General features: G+C 44.1%; 1 protein-coding gene across 1 annotated transcript in view; it reads right to left on the bottom strand.

The window, feature by feature from the left end:
- TSPAN1 (tetraspanin 1) overlaps positions 1-20,649 on the bottom strand; it is a 72,729-nt gene extending 52,080 nt beyond the window's left edge. The window contains exon 1 of the mRNA XM_069232762.1: positions 20,508-20,649. The gene's annotated coding sequence lies outside the window, so the exon portion shown is untranslated. The remainder of the gene's footprint in view (positions 1-20,507) is intronic.
- Positions 20,650-22,388: the final 1,739 nt, after the last annotated feature.

Here is a 22,388-nt window from a genome sequence, read left to right on the forward strand (position 1 = left end):
TAATGCCAGACTGCAGGACGAAAAAATCTTCTTCGACTGCGCCTCCAGCTTTTTTGAATCTCTGTCCCCAGGCACCGTCGGAAAAGAACCAGGCGCTGACTTGGACGAACAGGAGGCCTGCACAACCAAGCTCTCCGGCGTAGGGTGCCTAGATAGGAAACCAGGATCAGTTGGAGCCGTCCGATACCTCCTGGCCACGGCTCTGTGAACTGCTGGGGAAGATGCCGGCTTCTTCCACACCTCTAAAACCGGATCCAGCAGAGCGTCATTAAAAGGTAATAGAGGCTCCGCCGCGGCTGAGGCCGGATGCAACACCTCTGTCAAAAGGTTTTGTTTCGCCTCCACCACCGGCAAAGGCAGGTCCAAAAAACTAGCTGCCTTCCGTACCACTGTATGAAAGGAAGCAGCTTCCTCGGTATATTCCCCCGGGGACGAAAGGTCCCACTCAGGGGAAGTGTCCAGCCCACTGGCCGACTCCAGTCCACGCAGCCCATCACCAGAGTCCTCTAGCTCTCCTTCCTCTAGGGCTCGTTGGTACTCCTGCTCTTCTAGTACCCGGAGAGCACGCCTCCTTGAATGCAGTCGTTGCTCAATCCGCGGAGTCGACAATACCTCCGCCGAAGTCGGAGATCGGCGCCGATCTTCCGAAGCCACCGACGCCGCATCCGGCGCCACAGGTAACTTCGGCGCCGACTGAAGCGCAGTTGAAACGGATGGACCCACCGGAGTCACAGGCCGAAATCTCGACGTCGACGGGATGGAAATCCCTGGGGCCAATCCCTCCGAAGCCACCGGAGCGGCCACCGGCGCCGACACTGGCGCCGAGCCCACGTTCCCAAACGGGAGAAAGGGCATAAAGGGTGCCGGCCGAAGAGGCGCAGGATCACCCAAAGAAAAGGCCAAAGGCCCAGCCGGAGCACCCCCTGGAGCCATCTGTTGGAAGATGGCATACATCGCATTCAAGAATGCGGAACTATCGGCTCCAGGGGTGGGAAAAGCCGGATACTGGGGTGCCTGACTGGGAGGCGACCCCGACGCCAGCCTCGGCGTCTGCGCCGGAGAAAACACTTGAGGCTGTCCAGGCGAAGTTGGAGACGCTGGAGAGGGCAACGGCGTCGAAGGATGCGGCGTCACCGTGGGGCTGACCTCCCATGTCCTTCGGCGCCGATCCGGAGACCTGGAACGAGCCTCCCTTGAATGACGCCGAGATTCTCTACGGCGCCGGGAGTCTCGATGACGCCGATGTCTTGGAGAAGACTTTTTCTTGTGATGCTTCTCCTTTGACTTGGCCATAAACAGCTTCGCCTCGCGTTCTTTAAGGGCCTTCGGATTCATGTGCTGACATGAATCACAAGCCGAGACGTCGTGGTCGGAGCTCAAACACCAAAGGCAATCGGAATGAGGATCCGTCACCGACATCTTGCCTCCACACTCACGACAAGGCTTAAATCCAGACTTTCTCTGCGACATTATTTCCACAGAGAAAGAGTACGCAGCAAGATATACACTGTAACCGCAAGAGTAACAGTTGCTCCCTCGAAGATAACCGTTTCGAATGCACGGAAAAAAGGGAACTGACGTCTGCACGTCGTCGAGGACCTCTTATTGCCTGTATGACGTCAGACGGCGTCGCGTGCGAGACAGTGACGTCCTCGTCGACGTGCAGAGACTAGTAAGAAGATTTCCGTCGAATGCTGGCGCCATGGGAGTATTCATGAGGTGAGGAATCCACAGGTAGTTGTATCCATCAGAATATAGGAATTTCCAAACCCCTGAATGTGGTGAATTTAGCTTCACCATATGATCACAACTCACAAATCTATCACACCCATGAAATGATGTGGAGGCATAGAGGGGTTTCAAGGCGACCCAGCACTTTGAGAAACCCTTTATCTGGACTAGGAGACATTTTCTCATGTTATACTGGAACAACTATTAAAGCCAAACTGTTTTCCATTTAATAAGAAGACACAGAACTAATGGATTTGCCAATGTTTTCCTGCTTTGCAATCGTTCAAAGTATTTAAAAAAAAAAATCCAAGATGTTTGGTGCATCAGTACATGTGGGTGGCCCTCTTGCAATTGCTTTTTGTCGAAGAAAACGCATCCTGAGATGCCCGTCTGTGTGTCCCAATGCTTGCTAGTGCACTGATGGCCATCTCATTTTTCTGTATATACTTTTTATTAGTGCACCATTCCAAGATGGCCGACTGCTATTTCACATGTTAAACTACGGTTGTTCATTTTTCAATCTTTTTGTCAAAGTTTTTATAAAAACAGTGGAAGATGGAAGTCCATGCATGCACACTGTAAGCAGCAGCCAGGAAGCAGTATCTGAGAAGTTGCAACGTTTTTTTTTTTTTTTTTAAGTTATCAGCATAAGTTCTGGCCAATGAAGGAAACTTTCTGGTGACAGTGCACTTTGTTCGCAACCATATTTTTGTCAGTCAACCAGAAGGAAACCAGGTGAGTTGACCCATTTCTCCATACAATATGCTGTGGTGTGTGAAGTGAAATATGAATGACACAGAAGCAGACCAATTGATGATGGGGGCTGGCAGAAAACCCAAACAAGCAAATACATTCTACAGCTCACATTTTATTTAAATAAAACGTTTTTGGCTAACTCAAGACCAGATGACCCACGAAAAAATGAAGCGAGGAGACATGGCAGGAAGGGAAGGGGTGTCCGGGGTTAGAAAAAGCGAGTAAAGTGATGCACCTTTATAAAGTGATACAAGTAAAATAAATGTCAGCAGTGGAAGGATATAACTCAATCAAACAGAAACTATGATAAAGAAGAACTACATAAGAATTCACTGATGGAAATTTCCAATTAGTGCATTAGGCGTAGCCCACTGCTAGATGGACCCAGATGACCATATGGAAGCTATTTTACCTTTGGTATGTTGACCATTTTCCTCCTTGAGGACCAGATTGCCGTATTGTGTGGGAGAGATTGTGGATCCTTTTTGCACCACCCGTCAGTGCCCTTACAAATAAATCGCAATGTTTTGAAGAAAGAAAGCCAATACTGGACTTCTAGGAATCCACTGAAATGGATTTAGAGCTGGCTAATAACCTGCAATCCTAGAACAGACTGTTACATTTCCAGAGTATGACTGCTCAATAAGTAAGCAGAGTTATAAGGAGGGTGCACATTGTGTGAAAATAAGCGGAGATGTGTTCTACAGTCGATGCCTGCTCAACAGAGGATTTACAGGGGGTCTGGGTGCACATGGGCATGCAGTCCTCATCACACTGTCCTAATGTAAGTAGCTCGGGTCTATGGAATGTTTGGAGAAAGGAACAGAAACAATAGTGCCTGCAGGAGTGTTTGTGCAGGGTTTAATGGTCACCACCCTGGTGTCCTACATGTGTGGACAGTGTACTGTTCTTTCAGAAAATTGGACCATGGGTACCAAATTTGTCAAGGAGAGGGACGAGCTGGTACATTATCTACATGCGCAACAAATCAACAGGGGGTGGTATGTAGGACAAACAAAATAGGAGAAAACAAGAATGAAACAAGCAGGAATTATTGCCGCCACCTACTGGGAGGCATTGTTAGTGGATTGGTGTGGTGAACCCTGTGCAAGTGTACAAAGGGATTACAAGTAAAGGAGCCCATCCCAGTTGTGCATCCTGTTTTCCACTATTAGGACATTTCAGTGATCGCTGTTGGGACCACAGTGGAGATGTACAGCGTCCATTAGATGAGAGGTAACTCTGGAGGGGGTGGAGGTGTGTTTGTGTGTGCGTTTCAGAATGCTGCAAATGGCGTATTTGGTAAACCTCGAGGAGTAGTTCATGTTGGAGACTAGGCAGCTCACCAAAGTCCCAGGAAACACAAGCTGAGGTAAATTAAGGAGAGAGAGTCTTCTAGCAGGAGTCCGAGATAAAACAAAAAAATAACAGTCTAGGTACGAAAGCAGAAGGTGTGGTAAAATTCGGACTTTTCAGGAATGGTCAACAGTGGCATGGAGTCAGAGTCTTCGTGGCAGGGATGTAGTTTTAAAACTCTAAGGCGGTGGTTCCCTAACTTTTGACTTCTGTGGACCCCCACTTTATCATTACTAGAATCCGGGTACTCCCACTGAAGCATTACTGAAAGCTGGGGACCTAATCTGTTATTATTATTTAAGTTTCTAAGCAGTCGCGGACCCCCTGAGGTGGCTTTGCGGGCCCCCACGGGCCCCCAGACCACAGGTTGGGAACCACTGCTCTAAGGCAATGCCTGAATCTCTCTGGAAAGTGACCTAGGAACAGGTGAGGGGCCAATCCCACTAAGCAGAGGAGTATTTTTTGTCAGAGGGCATTATTTGCACACAGGGGGACAAGCATAATAATCTTATGAGAGTAACAGACCTCTGCCAGATCAGCAATTGCAGATGGCACACTATATACTGGGGGAGAACTGTTTATAATCCCTAGGATCCCTGCACCCAGGGTGAGTGACGTTGCATGGAGAGAGACGCTGTCCTGAGAGGTACGTCCTCCCCAGATCACACAAGACCTTGTAAGCATCAGTACTTGCTGCAGCCTACCAAGGACCTGCAGGGCAAATGAGAGTGAGTGATAGAGAGAGAGAGACCAGCACGTGTCTTATATACCCTTGTTTTCATTTAGAGAGGAATCAACAGGACAGAAGGTGGTAAGAGAAAGGCAGGCTTTATTGTGCTATTGAGATTTGCACACTACCTGTAAACTCCCTCATTCCTTCCAGATGTTTACAGTAAGACCGAAAAACTAACTCAAAAGGTGGCAATTCTCTTTTGTCATCAGAAATGTCCCTGCGGTCACTGGATCAACTGGCTCCAGCAGCCAATCAAAAGTAAGGCTCTGGTCATCCTTCTTGGTCAATGCAAACTCCATGTGAAACCCAGCAGTTTCTAGATTCTCGAGCGTATGGCTTTCCTAGAGCTTTCTCCATCCTGCAGAAGAGAAAGCAGTTAGGGGGCAGGGGTGGGGCTTTGATGGACTAACTTCTGAGTTCATCGGAGGCCTCAACTGACAGGGGTGATGGAGGAAGGAGCCCCACAACACGGCAATCTGCCATGTTGACCATTTGTCTCTCTGAGGACCAAAGATAAAATAGCTCCAATATGGATACCTGGGTCCAACTAGCAAGGGGCCACTCCTAACGCACTAATTGGAAATGTTCAGGATAATCAGGGTAGCCTTTGGTCAGACAGCATCCTAAGGGACAAAAAGCGTTACTACCCTTCACAGCCAAGCTACCCGCTATTCAAGGCCCTGCCATCCTTGTCTGAGAAATGCCTTCATAACACCCACTTCACAATCAGTGTGTTACATGAGCAAGTGTAATCACGGGTGGAATGTGGATTGTGGAATGTGGAATGGGGAACGAGGAGCGCGGGGGAGTTAGGAGGCATTCGCGCTGGGGAGATTGTAACGGCTGGACGTAGATTGGATATTATCTAAATAAACCCTGAAATTGGTATTCAGTCTGGTGGATTGTTTACTACATTTTGGCGACGAGTTCTACATTAACCATGCGTAAACTATCAAGCAGCACTGCTGAGCAACACAGAGAAAGCTGTATTCTCTGAGGAACGAGGAGCCGAGTGCATTGTGAAAGGAAAACTGACTGGAGAATTGTATTCGGCGGTAAAGGGGGACGTTCTTTTCCAAGTTTGACATTTTTACTTGTTTTTTTTCAACTTTCTCTGCCTTCGTTTTTTAGTAAAAGCTGTTGTGAATACTCGCGCAGCACAATTTTAAACGACGCACCGTGTGACACTGTTGTTATGCCTGGAGGCCTACTCGAATCTTCAAGCTCGGAAGGGTTTTGAGGTCCACGCGTGATTTTTTTTTTTTTTTTCTATTTACCTGTATGGGGGACTGTTTCTTACCTGTGTCCTGCATTTCAGCTCGAATCTGACTGCATATCCTGCCCTTTGATTTCGTTTTGGGCGGAGCCTGTTTCCGAGGTGTGGATATTGAGAAAGGACTTTGTTTCGTTCAGTGTCAGTGAGGAAGGACTAATAAACATTTGTGTTGACACTAAAAAGGGACTAAAGTTCAGTTCCTTTTGGAAATACAGACTTTCAAGGAAGAATAATTGGTGGAAACAGATACATATTTTGATTGCTTGTCTACAAGTGGTTGCATTGGTTTTCTTTTCTTTTTGTGTTATTTTTCTCTTCTCTCATTGTAAATAAGGAGAGGAATGCAGTTTGAACCACCAGCTAAATTTTTACAGAGCAAGGGTGATCCACCAATGCACTGGTCTAGGTGGAAGGAGGAGTTCTTAACCTACATGAAAGCTATTGATGATGACGACATGTCACAGGAAAGGAAGAAGAATATTTTATTGCATTGTTTGGGTTCTGAGGGGCAAATGGTCTTCAGAACTTTACCCCCTATACCATTACAAGATCAGGCAGATGGTGGGGTGGACGTCTTTCAAGAGGCGCTTGTGAGATTGGAGAAGAGGTTCAAACCTACTGCAAGTCTAGCATTAAATAGATTCAAGTTTTACACAAGGGTACAGCATTCAGAAGAAACATTTGATGAGTTCCTTACAGCACTGCGTGGATTATCTGTACATTGCAATTTTGGAGATATGACTGATGAGATGATCAGGGATCAAGTTATAGTGCATGTCAAGAGTAGGAAAATCCAAGAGCATCTGTGGGTTATGGGAGACCCTAAATTACAGGATGTAATTTCTACTGCAAAGGCTCTAGAGCAATCCGAGCAATGGATGAGAACAGTACAAGATGCTGATAAAGTCAAATGTTTAGAATCTGAGGTGGTGGGTGCATGGGCGAGTGGTAATTCTTCTGTCAAGCATACTACAACAGGGAAGAAATATGGGAAACATGACAGGATGGATAAACCTTCCTGTTTCCGTTGTGGTAGCTTGAACCATTTAGCATCATCACCTCAGTGTCCAGCGATTGGAAAAGAGTGCATGAAGTGTGGAAGGTTGGGACATTTTGCTCGGGTATGCAAAGATGTAAAAAAAGGTAACTATGTTACCAAAGGAAAGATGGCGTGTGTGAGTATTAAGAAAGATGGTGAAGAGTGTCATGAGTCTGGTGGCGAGTGCAGAGGCATGGTGTTGTCGCTTAAGCAAGGAGATGAAGTTGGGTATGTACGTTTAGGTCAACCAAGATGCGAGGTGCTAGTTGCTGGAAGGAAATTGGAATTAATGGCAGATTCGGGGTCGCCTTAGACTATTGTCACACTGGATTGTTTTAAACAAGTTTTTGATGGGGTTTGGGAGAGGAGAGATTTGAAAGAGTCTGATATTATTGCGGAAAGGTTTGAAGGGGGTACTATTGAGATGATTGGTTTTGTTGATACAATAATCAATTTTAAAGGGAGATGTGCGAGCATTAAATTGTATGTTGCGGCTAAAGGTGTGAATGTCTTGGGATGGAGAGACCAAGGCAAACTGGGGATAATATTGAACCCCCGATGTATCGAGCCTGTCTTAGTGGTAGAGTCAAAGGAAGCAACTGAGTGGATAGCGTCTAAATTTCCACAAGTTTTCACTAGTAAATTGGGCAAATTAGCCAATTATAGCCACAGAATTAAAGTTAAAGCTTATGCTAAACCTGTGATACAGAAACTTAGGAATGTTCCCATCAGTGTAAGAGAAGAGTTAAAACAGATATTATCTGAAATGGTGAATGAAGGTGTGATAGAGGAGATTGAATCCTCCGAGTGGGTTTCTCCGATTGTTTTGGCACGGAAGTTAGACAAAACTTTGAGACTGTGTGTTGATCTGAGAGCTGTAAATGCCAACATTGTTGTGAATTGTCATCCCTTGCCTAAGATCAATGAAGTTATTAGTATGTTGGAAGGGGCGAAAATCTTTTCCACATTGGATTTGAGATCAACGTACCATCAAATTGAATTAACGGAAGACTCTAGACATTTAACAGCGTTTATCACCCGGCAAGGCTTATACCAGTTTAGAAGGATGCCTTTTGGCTTGGCATCAGCTGCGTCTGTTTTCCAGAGAGCGATGTTTCATCTTTTTAAGGACATGGACAAATACGTGAAATGTTTTCAAGACGACGTTTTAATCTTCTCGAAGGATGAGAGAGAACATGAACAGCATGTAGAGAATGTGTGTAAAGTACTGAGTATGAATGGTTTAACCTTGAAGGAGAAGAAATGCATTTTTTTTTTTTAAATCTGTTGAGTAATTAGGTCACACCATTTCAAGTGAAGGGGTGGTTCCCAAACGGTCTCTTGTTGAAGCAATTGTCAATGCTCCTGCTCATCGGGAGAAGTTATTATCTTTCACCGGTTTGTGTGAATATTATAGCAAATTTATCAAGAATTTTGCTTCCAAAATGGAACCTTTGAGGGAACTTACACGCAAAGGCGTTCAGTATGCTTGGACAGATAAACAAAGTGATGCATTCGAGATGATCAAAAAGGAAATTGTTGAGGCACCTACTTTGAAGCCTTTCTGTGTGGGGGCACAATGCATTGTAACAGTGGACGCAAGCATGTATGGGATCGGTGGGGTTTTGTCTCAGTTGTGTGGGAAGGACAAATGGAATGTTACCTTTGCCTCTCGTACTCTGACTGAGGCAGAGAGAAGGTATGCAGTGATTGAAAAAGAATTGTTAGCGTGCATTTGGGCTGTTGAACATTTCCGGGACTATATCTGGGGGTCTAAATTTATTCTGCAAACGGACCACAAGCCTTTGGTTGGGATTTTATCTCCAGGTGGAGGCTGGAATGCTACTGCCCGTATTGCCAGATTAGTCTCCAGGTTGCAGGAGTATTGTTTTAAGATTGAATATGTGCCAGGAAAAAACAATGCTGTTGCGGATTGTTTATCGCGCCTTCCGCAAAATGAGAGAGAAGGTTTTGAGGGTATTTTGGAGTGTGACATTGTATCTGCTGTGTCTGGTTATATGTCTGCTGAATTTGGTTGTATAGAAGAGAATGAATGGATCAGATGTAGTCAAGAGGACCTAGTACTCCAGGAAGTTAAGAAATATGTCAGAGGTGGTTGGCCACGGCGGAGTAATGTATCTGCTGAAATAGAGCCGTTTAGTAAGGTTAAAGATGAGTTGGATATAGAGAATGAATTGTTGTTTAAGAATGGGAAATGCATCCCTCCCAAGGGAATGCAAGAAGTGATTTTGAGATTGGCACATGAGGGACATCCAGGAATGTCATCCATGAAAAGATTGATTACACTTGCTCATGTAACAGCCTGATTGTGAAGTGGGTGTTATGAAGGCATTTCTCAGACAAGGATGGCAGGGCCTTGATAGCCTTGAATAGCGGGTAGCTTGGCTGTGAAGGGTAGAAAAGATTGATTCGCACTTGTTTTTGGTGGCCAGGGCTGGATAAAATGGCGGACAGGGTAGTGAGGGAGTGTTGTGTGTGTGTTAATGCAGAGAAAATGTTGAAGACTGTGCCTGCTCCCCTGATTCCTGTTCCCTGGCGGAATTCTCCATGGCAGAAATTGGGATTTGACATTTTGGGCCCATTTTTTTCCCTTCCAACAGATACACGTTATGCTTTGGTATTGATAGATTATTTTTCTAAATGGCCAGAGGTGAAATTGGTTGCCCAGGTGACATCAGCAACTATCGTTGAATTTTTTAAAGAAGTGTTTGCGAGGGAAGGTTATCCAGAAATTTTGATCTCGGACAATGGTGTCCAGTTAACTTCTGGTGAGATGCAAAAAAATGTTAAATACAGTAACATCAAACATATAGCTACTCCTTTATATGATCCTAAAGGTAATGGTCAAGTAGAGAGGTTCAATCGAGTTCTTAAGGATAGTATTTTCTGGGCGCGTGGATTTGGTGGTTTGTGGAAAGAGAAATTGAGGGAGAAGTTGTGGTATTATCGTATTACTCCGCAAAGTACTACAGAGGTGAGTCAGTTCAAATTACTTAAAGGCAGACATCCTGTGTCTAAATTGTGCCCATGGTGGTTTAAGAAGAAGCAGAGTAAAGATTGGGAGGTAGTTTCAGTAGAAGAAGTCAGAGAAAGGGTAAGGAGAAAACAAGAATATTTCAAGAAGAGGTATGATGATAAGTAGAAAGTGAAAGAACCTAGTTTTGAGGTGGGTGATTGGGTGAAGGTGCGTGAACTTGGTTTCATGGTGAAAGGGGCGGCTAAGTTTGGAGAGGCTTTGAAAGTGATAAAAGTTTTCAGGAATAGTGTTGTTACGCAGGATGGCAAAGTCTGGAATGTGAATAGATTAGCTAAGTGTGCATGGAATGGTAAATGCCAGGACAAGAATTATGCAATACATCCATGGATTAAGTTTCATAATGGTATGCAGTCTGGGGAATACAGGAATGGAGGGATTGGTTGTGATCAACAGGGGGTTGTGGAGGATGGATCTGGAGAGGGAGAGTCGATGCAGTTATGTGATAGTGATGTTAATGTTGCTATGGGGGATACCTCAGTTGCATCACGAGTAAAGTCCAATTCCAGGACAAGGCGCCAACCTACCAAGTTCAAAGATTTTGTTTAGTAAAAAAGAGAACAATAGGAAAAGTGAACTCTTTTTACAATGTTGTATTGCATTGTGTTAGAATGTTTTTATTGCATTATGTTGATATTGTTTTTAGTTATATTTGTTCATCATTTGGTTTTCATATGTACATTTATGCTAATTATTTGTTTTTGTTTAAAGAGGGAAAGTGTGTTACATGAGCAAGTGTAATCACCGGTGGAATGTGGATTGTGGAATGTGGAACGAGGAGCGCGGGGGAGTTAGGAGGCATTCGCGCTGGGGAGATTGTAACGGCTGGACGTAGATTGGATATTATCTAAATAAACCCTGAAATTGGTATTCAGTCTGGTGGATTGTTTACTACACAGGCCAGTTGCGTTTTTCACTCAGTTGCCCCCCATAGCAAGATGTTGGCATTTGGCCGGTCCTGGTTTTCAGTTGGGAACACTAGCCTTAATGGGACTTGAATATTACTTTTCCAGTTATACGAGGGCCTGATGAACCGCAGAGTGGATAGTGCTATTGGATGTAAACCCGGGTCTGAGAGTATCCTCCTCCTGATGGCATGAGACTGATAACTTTGAAAGAACTCAAAAAGATTTTGGCCCAAGAGGACTGGCGCCTTTGGTTGTTACTACATTGCGGTCCTTTAGCCAATATACCCTTAACATTCTGGAAAACTCAAGGTGATCGGAGGTAAGTTCACAGCTTAAATCTTCTGAGTTTAAAGTATACAGGAAAGCCGATGACTGAAATGACAATCACAAAAGAGTTGTTGGCCAAAACAAAACAGAGGAGTTTTGTTTTCGAGTAAACTAACACCTGCTGCATTTTCCACCAACTTCCAGTAAATATTGACCATGGGCCACCTGCAACAAACCAGTCTGTCACACAGGGCTGTAATAAAAGTCACAATATTGTCCAAGTTGGAGTATTCTTTAGATTGGTCTCAGAATGATGAGACCAAAGTAGTCTTTGCAGGTTAAACTCACTGTGACAGGACGAACAGTATAACGACAACGGAGAGAACCTGAAGTGTTCAGGTAAGTGGTTTATTTTAAGTATTATTTCAATAATGAGGTTTACGTCGTTCTGATTTAGTCTCTAGATGTTGGGTTATTCTTCCTTTTAATGGTGTTTCCTTCTGCTTTTCTTTTGTTCTCTTTTAGGTGGAGAGTCCGTCGGTCTCTCGTGTGGTTCCAGGTTGGGCACCGAAAACAAAAAGGAAATAAATGCGACGGTAAGTGGGACGGTAGGTATATTTATTCTTCTTAACTTATACAAACTGGGGAAAAGAAACCAAAGGGTGGGTGGTGCCCGTGAAGAGTGAGGTACAAAGTGCCTAATGTCCTTTATTAGTGCACTGATAGGTGTTTGACCCGCGATTCCTTGTGCCCTCCAATCCCCTCCCAGTCCACCCCTCACCCTTCCCTAGTTCCCTTCCCCAGCTCCCTTTACTTTGGTGCACCTTCGGTTGGTCCAGAAAGACCGTATCTTATTAAGCCACGACCCTCCAGGGTCGTGGCTGGCGCGGAGGTGTTCCGCTCGTGGGCTGTCTTCAACACTGCGACCCGGTTCCAGCCCCTCGTCGTGAGAGAGGTCCGTCCTCCCTCGTTCTCCCGTCTCGTTGCTCCAGTCGATCTTCTTTCCGATGTCTCCTTCGTCGATTGTTCCTTCCTCCCCTCCGCCTCCTTCTCTCTCGGGCTCCGTCTCCTTTATCCTCCCTGTCCTCCGCGTCTTCCGCGTCTTCCAATCCTCAGGCCGGAAACCCTCCCGGGTTTCCGAGGCAACGCCGGGATGCCGGCCTCCTTCTGGAAGCGTTCCCACGGCAACGTGGGAACGTGGATATGACGTATCGGAGGAGTCCGATAAGTCAGCTGCAGCCCGTCCGGAAGGGGTGATCGGGCATACCCGTTCACACTCACCCTACGGCAGTAGGTTTCAATCACCCTCTGGGAGTAGGTTTAGTGATAAAGGTTATTGCTGCTCTGACGTTTACACTGATCCGCGGTGCTGTGCACCCTCCTCTAGCCCAGACAGAAATCAAGAATGTAAGTTCACTTCAAGGGCAAAAACTTTGTTGCATGGGGTAATTAACACTTCAGTTAATAGACAGCTGGAGCTTCCAGGTTGCTAAACTGAGTGGGCAGCTGCCCGTGCAGCTTGTGTCAAAAGCTCTCCTCAGGACTTTAAGATCATTGAGCTGGCTCTCACAAGTGAAATGTAACTCAAGCTGAATCAACGAGAGGTTCAAGCATAAATCCAGGCCAGGCTCGAGGACTGCGAATGAGGTGGGCAGGCTGGAGCTGAATAAAGCAAGGGTTGGCCGTGAAGTCAAAGGGTGTGGCTTATCTGTGAAACAGCCCTGATGCCTCACCTTTCTACATGCTCTCAAAGTTCTGAGGAGCTGGACTAGAAACACCACGCCCTGTGGATGCAGGGTTTGTGTGGAACAGTCCTAGACTTGGACCTAGGAGGTGCTCTGTCAGAATGGCAGAATTCCAATGTTTTTTAGGAGTTGAATTGAGCCCATAGTGTTGATTTAGCTAGAAGGTTAGCCAAGATTTAAAATGTAGACAATCTAGGGAAACGTGTAATTCATGCACAAAAAAATGCTATTCAAAATAACGTGCGGTAACACTTGGACTACTCGGCTGCATGACCTACAGGGTCACCAGAACAGTTCACTTGTTAGCAGGGCCACAAGATACCCATGATCTATCTTGTGTGTACCCACATAAAACAGTAGACCTTAGACCTAGTCTAGAATTTTTACAGGGGAAGTGAAATACTATTTAGCTGTAACATTTGAGATCTGACTTAAGTTCACAAAATTTCAAGTATCTGACATCTGAAGAGTCTGGAAAACACTCAAGGATTTCAGAGTTTAAAATATTATTTAGCACCATCTTAGTATTAGCTTGTTCATGTAAGGACTTTAGACAAATTCATAGATGTGAGAACATTTTGAGAAAAAAACCACTTCAAATTAGTTCAAATCTAATCTATACTTCGGCAGTGTGCAACAGTGATATAATACTCCACAAAGCTTTCACCAAAGCAAGTACAGTCACTAACCAGAACCATGAAATGGGCTACATACTGATAACGGTACAAGTCCACTCCACTCCATTACCTGGGTGGAACATAAGGAATAGTCTACACAAATCATCAGTGTCACCATTCAGAAAAACACTTTTACATTACCTCGTATTTTCATACAGAACGTCATACTTACTGCACTCCTCCCATTTCTAGCACTGTGAATAAAACTGTGAAAAGTGTTCTAAGGCTTAACTTTTATGGCACAAATACTTTACACATTGCCTTCTCTCATACAGTAATACAGTGAAAACACCACAACAAGTACTCCACGCCAGTTTAGGAAAATAGATAATATTTATCTGAATAAAATAAGAGCACACCAACAAAAATCCAATATGTCCAAGTTCAAGATATCCCTTTTTAAAGTTTTGGATAAGTCTCAATCCTTAAGAATCAGTAGTTGTACCCTTTAACACACAGTACCTGGGATGCGTAAAAAAATAACGATGCAGAGCAGATGCGTTGAAAAGTAAAGCCATGCATTGATTTTTCCAGCTCCGCAAAGCTGATGCATCGTTTCTTTCCACGCTGCAAGGTGATACATCGGTTTCCAGGATTGCAGCCTTGGTACCTCACTGCAATGCAGAGATATTTTGATTCCCAGGGACGATGTGAGGAAAATCCGGAATGCGTTGAGAAGAGGCATCAAGCATTGCGTCAATCTGGCAGGCGATGCAGTGATTTTTCAGCTACAAGACAGGTACTGCATCGATTCGGCAGACGTTTCGTCGAATTTGGCATGTGTTGCGTCGATCTTCCGACATGCTGGGTTCTCTTCTTTTTGGTGAAGTCTTTGATAGCCCTGAGACTCCAGAACAGGAGGCAAGCTCAATCCAAAATCCTTAGAGAGCACTTGTGGAGCAAGGCAGAGACCTTCCAGCAGAGTCAGGGGTCAGCAGGGCAACAAGCAGACCAGCAGTCCTTCCAGCAAAGCAGTCCAGATGAGTCCTTTGGGCAGCCAGACAGTCCAGTTGTGTTTGATTTGGTAGGGTCACAGACCCAGTATATACACACACCCAAAAGTGCCTTTGAAGTTGAGGAAACGAGACTCAGCTGCTGGCACATTAACCATCTAAGCTGCCTCATCTTTGTTGCATGCTAGTAGTGTTTAAAAAGCCAGGTTGTTTTTGTTTTTAGGCCTGTTCAGATGTCAAGTGACATCACTGGAATGTGCAGAAGGCTCATGCCACGGCAAGCATTTGCTTTATAAATATCAAATGCAACCTAAATGATGTACCCGTACACATCTGATGGACAAGGGCCCAAAAGCTGCGATTTTAAATTCCTCCCATATATTTTGAATTTACTGTTCACAGATCTTGATCATTCTCAGTATAGTGACCTGGCCTGGCACTTCACGTCTGTACTGCATCTGACATACCAACCTTGGCAGAAGAGTAAACTAGAGTCTTTCTGGACCCCTTTCATCTAGACTCTGTGCCCTTTCCTCTGAGACAATCAGGTTACGGCACTGTTTTCTCAAAGTGATCATGGTAACCCTTTAGAGAGGACTCTGTGACCTTAATGTTAACTTGTGTGGGCAGGACTGGGAGTCAGGTGGCAGGTAAAGTGCTGCAGCTTAAGTCAACATCTACTTAGGCAAACCCTCAAATTCCCCTCTTCTTCAAATGTTTTTTGGTAATGGAATAGGCTCTCTAGGAACAGAGATTTGAAAGCCTAAGATTGCAAGGAAAGACAGTAGGCCTGTATAAAATAGTTCATTATTCTCATTATAATTCCTCTATTTCTGGCGTAAACTGACACACGTTAATATTTGATTTACATACATGAAGTTAGATGGCGTGTGTGACAGACACATTGTTTACTAGGCGATCACTCAAACAATTCTCTCATCTACCTCTACCTGCTAAATAATCCATGGTCATAGTCACTTGGCTGTGGTGACAATTTAAAGATCAAATCTAGAAGTTGCCAAATTCCTTTAGAAGAGGAGAGCAGTTTGTTTTGATATTCCATTTAGATCACTCGCCACCACAGATTTTAAAATGTTGGTGATATTTATAATGTTTAGCCCATGCACTACAAAGGTCATTGTTTGAATGTCAATCTGGCCCAAGGTATACATGGCATGTAAGGAGGACATTTTTTTTTTTTTTTTAAGTTGAACATTTTGATAGTGGTTGAGGCTACTAAAGAAGGGGGGCAGTCTTCCATATTTTAGGTCAAAATAAACTCTAAATCACTTAAATTAGTCAAAACAAATGTAATCTCACAGTTTGTACTAAGATATTTCCGATCAAACTTTTTTTTCCTTAATCAGAAATCGACTACTTGGATAGCTACTTACACTGCTCCAATTACTTGGGTCAGACCCGAGAGTAATGGTCCTGCTTGTTTTTGGTTTGTTTTTTTTAACACTTGGCAGCTGTGATGATCGAATGCCCTTGAAACACGGTAGAGAATGCTAAAATGGCCAATATTGCAACCATAAAAATGACCATGAACCAATCTGAGGGCATGCATTTTTCTCTCGTAGGACACATGTATTTTACATAGGTGACTCTTATAGTTTTCCCATTAAGCATCAAATCTAAAGTGTGTTTAATGCGTCATTATATTTTCAGTGATTTCTGCAGTGAGTTCCCTTTAAGAAAAAGCGGACAAAAATGTGCACGAGCTTTGTGAAATCAGATCAGGGTAACTGGGTTATATTTGAGATATTTTATGGGACGAAACTCAGTCGTTTGGAAACAACAAAAGAAAAATAAGGTGGAGGTATTATAATGGTTAAACACAAATATCGAGTCAAATCAAAGATGTAAATGAAATCTTCAGTGTAGTCCCAGAACTCCAGCCAGCAACGGGCCCCAGCAGATACAGGTCAGTTATAATTTTCCTGAGGGTCCGCGTTTTTCGTACTTTTTTTTCTACTTTTTTAAATAGATATCCTGAGGCTGCTTAAGGGAACACAAACTGAACCAGCAAAAACAGTCCCTCCGAGATGGCGGTAAATCAGCCATTTCACATACCCGGAAGAGAAGATTGTAGGCCAGTCTTGTAAACCACGCCCAGATTCTCAGGCACTGACTGGCTTGTATTAGCACTGCAACTAAAAGATGTTACTGTAGTCTGGTACAATGGCACTAAATTCATTCATCTGAGAAAGATAAAAGGCCAAGCTGCCCTGTTGGGAGTCAGTCTGCAGCCTATCTTTGTACATACTAAGATATTTACAACAATTATCGTGGTTAGACTTGCGAACTATGCTGCACCTAAAAAAAGAGAAGTGTCACTCATTTTAGGAAAATAATTTAGGCAATATTAACACTCATGAAGAAAATGGGAGGAAAAAAAGGTTTATCTTGGTTTCCAGAGATAGGCGAGAGCGCTGGTCATAACTGGAAATAGAAGAGAGCTGAATCAGTGTTAAATTATGTGGCTTTGTATGGCACAACTAATCACTCATGAGGCTATCCAGGTGCTGGAGCCGGCATGTAGGCACAGGTGTTAGGTGTCAGACCTGCAGAATTATTCAAAGAGTCAGGTCTTCAGCTTCTTGTGCGATTGAAAAAGTGAGAAGGAGACCCTGATGTGTTGGGGGGGAGGTTGTTCCTGGTCTTAAATGTGATGTAGGAGGTTGCTCAGCGTCCCGTTCTGCTTTTGTGGATGTAGGAGGGGGAGGGGAGTGGCTGAACATAGTTGTCAGGTGACTTGGTGAAAATGCAGGTGGCTGTTCAGGTATGCAGGTCCAATGTTGTGCAGTGCCTTGAATTCGTGCATGAGGAGTTTGAATTGGCTGCGTTTGTAGATGGGGAGCCAGTGGAGCTTTCTGAGGTGTGATGAGATGTGAGTGCCCGTGGGAGGTCACGGATGAGTCTCACTGCGGCGTTCTGGATGGTGTTGGAGATTCTGGGGTACTGTGCGTTGACGTAGTCTAATCTGCTTGTTATTCAGTGAAGAGTGGACCAGGTCAGAGAAAGCAATTTGAAGGATCTTTGAGCATGTGGACAGGAGACAGATATAAACAGGCGATAACAAGGAGAGAATGTAGCCTCATGGCCAATGTTTTTGGCACTATTTTTTCCAATTTAACGGTACATTCTGCGAGTTTTAGTCTTTGTTCCTATAATTAACATATCTGATACAGATTTCTAAGAGCAAGAACTGACCCTAACTACTTTGAGCAATCTGGTAATTGTTCATGAAAGGTTGCAAATACTAGATTTTAGCACAAAAGAGCTATGAAAGGTCGAAGCAATGGCAAAGCCCTTTTGTCTGGTTTTTAATAGGCGATTCCTGACCAACTGATTAACAGTGATGAAAATGAAAAAAGCATTAGGTAAATACCAAAATGACTGCAGGATATCACAGGACATACATGTAAGTGTGTTTTATGTACACACAGTGGCTGTCTTGGAATGGGTAGCATTCCAAGAAGGCTGCTCTGTGTGGATGGTTTGTGATGCATAGCAGCCATTTTGGCTTTTGTTTTTACACTTCTGTTCAGACATCGGTAGCCGTGTTGGAGAAAATGGAAGACGGAAGCTGTCAAAAAGCCCCTTTCTGTATCAGTTATGTATGTATCTTGAAGTGTGTGATAACTTGAGCTCTCAGCAACCATTACACATAGAGCTGTCTGTAGGAAAGATCTAAAAAGAAGCTTGAGGTAAACCTATTTGATTCAAATAATTTTATTTAGGTGGTGCCACGTTGTATTGGTCTATGTGGGGGGTGGAAGGGGACAGAAAAAAAAAATAGAGAAAGTAGCTCAGTTGGGTGTCTCAACTTGAGGCAAACCATTATACTCAAGCTCATTACTTCTTATTTGTTTTTTAATCATACCAGTGGACACTAGAATAAATGTGAATTACCAGTAGTCCACTAGGTATTTTTAAGCATCTGGATCCTGCTATTGTCCAACAAACTTTATATAAGGACTCCCTCTGGTAGGCCCGAACCAGGGTCTGCCCTGGTGACACTGCTCTACAAGGGTGGGTAGGGGTGGTCTATGATGAAGCATGACACTACTAAGTGTTCGAGACCACCCATTCCATAAAGGAAACTTTCCTTTGTCTTTCGTGCACAGAGGGATTTCGTATGAAAGTATGGAGTTATCCCTAGCAGGGGTGTTTTTCAAATAAACTATCTTCACCCTTTGACAGTAGGAGCTCAGCTACTCACTGGTTTGCCTCAAAATGAGACACCCAACCGAGCTACTCTCTCTATTTTTTCTGCCATCCTCCCCCACACCCCAACTTTTGGTGTGTACAGATTGATCTTCGGGAGGATGTGTGGTGAGATGTACCTCTCAACTCTCCATTAGTGTAAGGCCCCATTGTATTGGGCCAACAAGTGCAATAAACCTACATGCTCCATAAGAATGGGTATACTCTTTCAAAAGCAGCTTCCTGATTGCTTCATGATGCCAGTGAGATTGGAGCGGTTGCTAAACCACTCCATGCCCATAGGGCATGCCCTCCTGTGCTTTTACCTGAGAACCTCAACCTAATGACAGTTTGGTAGGTGTAGTCTTAGCTCATCTCACCAAAACGGATTGGAATTAAGACATAAGGGCCTGGTGCCCTAATACCCATTCACCAACACGGATGTGGAATTTATACACTACTGGTTTGCAAATGGATTCTGCAAGTTGTTCTGAGATCCTTGTCCTAATAAGTTGGGCTGCAAGTTGTCCATCTGCAGGAGGTCAGCAATTACCTGGCTAATTATTATTAATTAGGCAGGTTGCAATTTACAACCCCCCAGCGAATGACTGACAGTTCGGGGATGGAGTCCTGTAAAGGTCACGGACCATCATCCCCGCATTTTCATTCTCAAATAGTAAACATTTATTTTAAACCTACTTGTGCCCATTAATGTGGAAAGTAAGGATTTGAAATTTAAGAAAAGTTTTCCATTTGGGCGGAGGAGGCTGTAGTGATCCTCTAGGAGGCTGCCTGCTCCCTTCATGAAGTCCACAGGGGGAGCTGTCCCCTTTGCGAATCAGATACCACCAAATTTGGGGATCCCCGAGTAATGGGTTACAACCACAACTGTGCACAAACCATATAAATACATTTCGGACTCGTGAATGGGAGGCAGGGCCTCGTTTTATCGTCCGGGAAGGGTTGCATAAGCTCTTATGAATCTGACCTATTTTTCCGACAAATAACACGACTTTCGTACATTGTGTAAAACTCCTGAGGTTGCGCGCCCTGTAATGTTGCCAATCGCAGGTTTTTGTACTTCAGACCCTCGAGTGCAATGAATTGCAAAGGAAAGTGGATGCCTGGAAACTGCCCGGTTGATACAGGGAACTACTGCGCGCCATCAAAAAGTTAAACGACTTTCGGGTACAACCGAAGTAGGACTTTGTCAAAATAATTGGTGCCACTGAAGGGTTCAGATTTCGGAGTCTGGGGATACATTGATTTACTCTATGTGCACACAGGACCTCTAAGGTCCGGAGAACGAACTTTTAAAAGGGTGTCTCACTGTTCAGACCGAAATTACCCACAAAATATTCAACCACAAACTCCACAATAGAAGGCAACAGCTATTGCTTGGAAAACGCAGAGGTCATGAACTAATGCCATCTAAAACAGGACACAACCCACTCCGAGTAAGGCACAGGTGTGCTGAATCGCAAACACTAAATTCGAAACACAAACACGATCCCTGAAATGGTTGTACAAAGACCCTCTAATGGCAACCCTCACCTGCCTCACGGTACACGCTACAGGGAACCTTTTCATCATGCCTTTTTTTATCATTGTCTTTTTTTTTTTAAACAAAAGAATAAAAAGAAAAAATACACCAACTTTAGGTACAGGTACTACAGACGATAAAAAAAAGTCCCTCCCCGCATTAAAGATGTTTTTTCTAGTACTCTCTTCCATTACTTAAACGTAATGCTCTTACCCAAGGATTTCAGGCTCTTAATGTTCTCTAATGACAAACTCACCTTAAAATCTGAGCAACTTCCAAGCGACGAGAAGTGACAGCTGGAAAGCGGCTGTTTCCGCAGGTTCTGCCCGTCCGGTGTGGTGCACCTGTGGCTGCCTTCCCCTACTTTAAACAGGTGATTCAGCCAAGCCCTGCAGGAAGTCTAACGGCCTTTCTCTCGACCAATCAGCATCTGCCCTGATCAAAAAGTGAAGTCCCCTTACCTGATTTTTACAGCGCCTCAAGTCTCTGCTGCCCTCTAGAGGCCTTTATCAGAGTTGTGCCACTAGATTATAAAAAATCTCAGTTCCTCCACCCTTGGCAGGTGTTGGACTGGCGCATATGTGTGATGAATGGCAGTGTCGAAAAACACTTCCGAGTCTCACACTAGGCTGATGACAGTACACATGAGATCTGCCGTGAGCCGCTCTTCTAGCCGCTGTAAAGCCATACTTATGTTGGAGAAAGAGCTGTAGGATTAACACACAGGACCGGCTTTCACGCTAGTGGCGCGCGGTGCGACACTTTTTTTTTTTAGCGCCCCCACACTTTTTTTTAGCGCCCCCCCCGGGCTCCAATGACCTCCTTCTCCACCTCGGATTCCATTACCAACACCCCGACAGTGTCCCTAATCTCTCCATGACCTCCCATTCATATGCATTTCGTTTGATCTACAGCGCTAATTATACCAGTGTAGGGTGTCAGAGCGCTTTATAACACCCCCCACACACAGCGACAAAGAATCATACGTGTATAAATCAGTCTACGGGCAATGTAACATAGGCGTGAGGATTACAAAGTGTAGGACTCATGTCATTCACACTAGCAGGCAGGATATTTTATGAGACAATTTGGTCCGGAGAAGCACAAACTCAGGATTTAAAAAGTACCAAAGTGGCTGGGGTGAGCTTTTGTAATAAGAATGTACAAATACTTATTAGCAACATTAGGATAATGAAAGACTAGAGAAAAGAAAAAAAAAAAACCTTTACCATGCAGTTTACATTCAGCTCTTTGATAACAGGTCATATGTCACTGTCCTACACTGGGATTATGAACTCCAAATCACCAAATGATCTCATGACAAAACCACTGAGCGATCTACAGACAAATATAAAGTTCTGTGATCTGCATGGTACACGTCCTTTGCAGCAGGCACATTAATCCTCTGCACTACTTTAAAAGTAAAAATTGTCACTAGATGCAACTCTGCTCCAGCAAGACCATTAATCACCAGCGTTATTGCAACATTTGTATTGTTGCCTGAAAACGTTGCGACACACAAGAACTCTGCGGCAGGTGCTTTGAAACATAAAAGTTATTTTTAACACAGTGCCCCCCAGGTCAGCGCCAGGTGCAGCTGCACTGGTCTCACCGCCCTAAAGCCGGCCCGGTTGACACATGCTTTCCTTAAAGAAATCATTGATCAGCGGGTCACAAGTTCGACCCCTCAGACTTCCATCTTTCGTCAGCAAACTTAGCACCGCCCAGTGGGGAATTGTTACATCTATTCATCGCTATTGTTAAGTGAGATATGGGCCATGATTCCTGATAAGTGAAAGGGCCATGATGTCTCTATCTTCCCTAATGAAACAGCACAGTATACTCTGCGCAGTTTACGTCATGATACGTCACGTCCATTTATTTTATAAAAAATAATGTTTATTTAAAATAAGGATGCAAATTATGTTAAAAACACGAAGCTGCCTCCTATTAGGAAAGTGTTTCCCCACTGCAAACTGCAGTTTACTGACATAGATTACATTTAACAGTTAGTTTTCATGTCATTTTTGTTATGCTCTGGTAATAAACAGGAACCTGACCTTTATACTGCAGTAATTAATGTGTAAATGTGCATTTATTAATAAAGCTGCTCTAAATAACATGCATTGTAAGCTAA

This window comes from Pleurodeles waltl, chromosome 4_2, assembly GCF_031143425.1.
Source record: "Pleurodeles waltl isolate 20211129_DDA chromosome 4_2, aPleWal1.hap1.20221129, whole genome shotgun sequence".
Lineage (NCBI taxonomy): Eukaryota > Metazoa > Chordata > Amphibia > Caudata > Salamandridae > Pleurodeles > Pleurodeles waltl.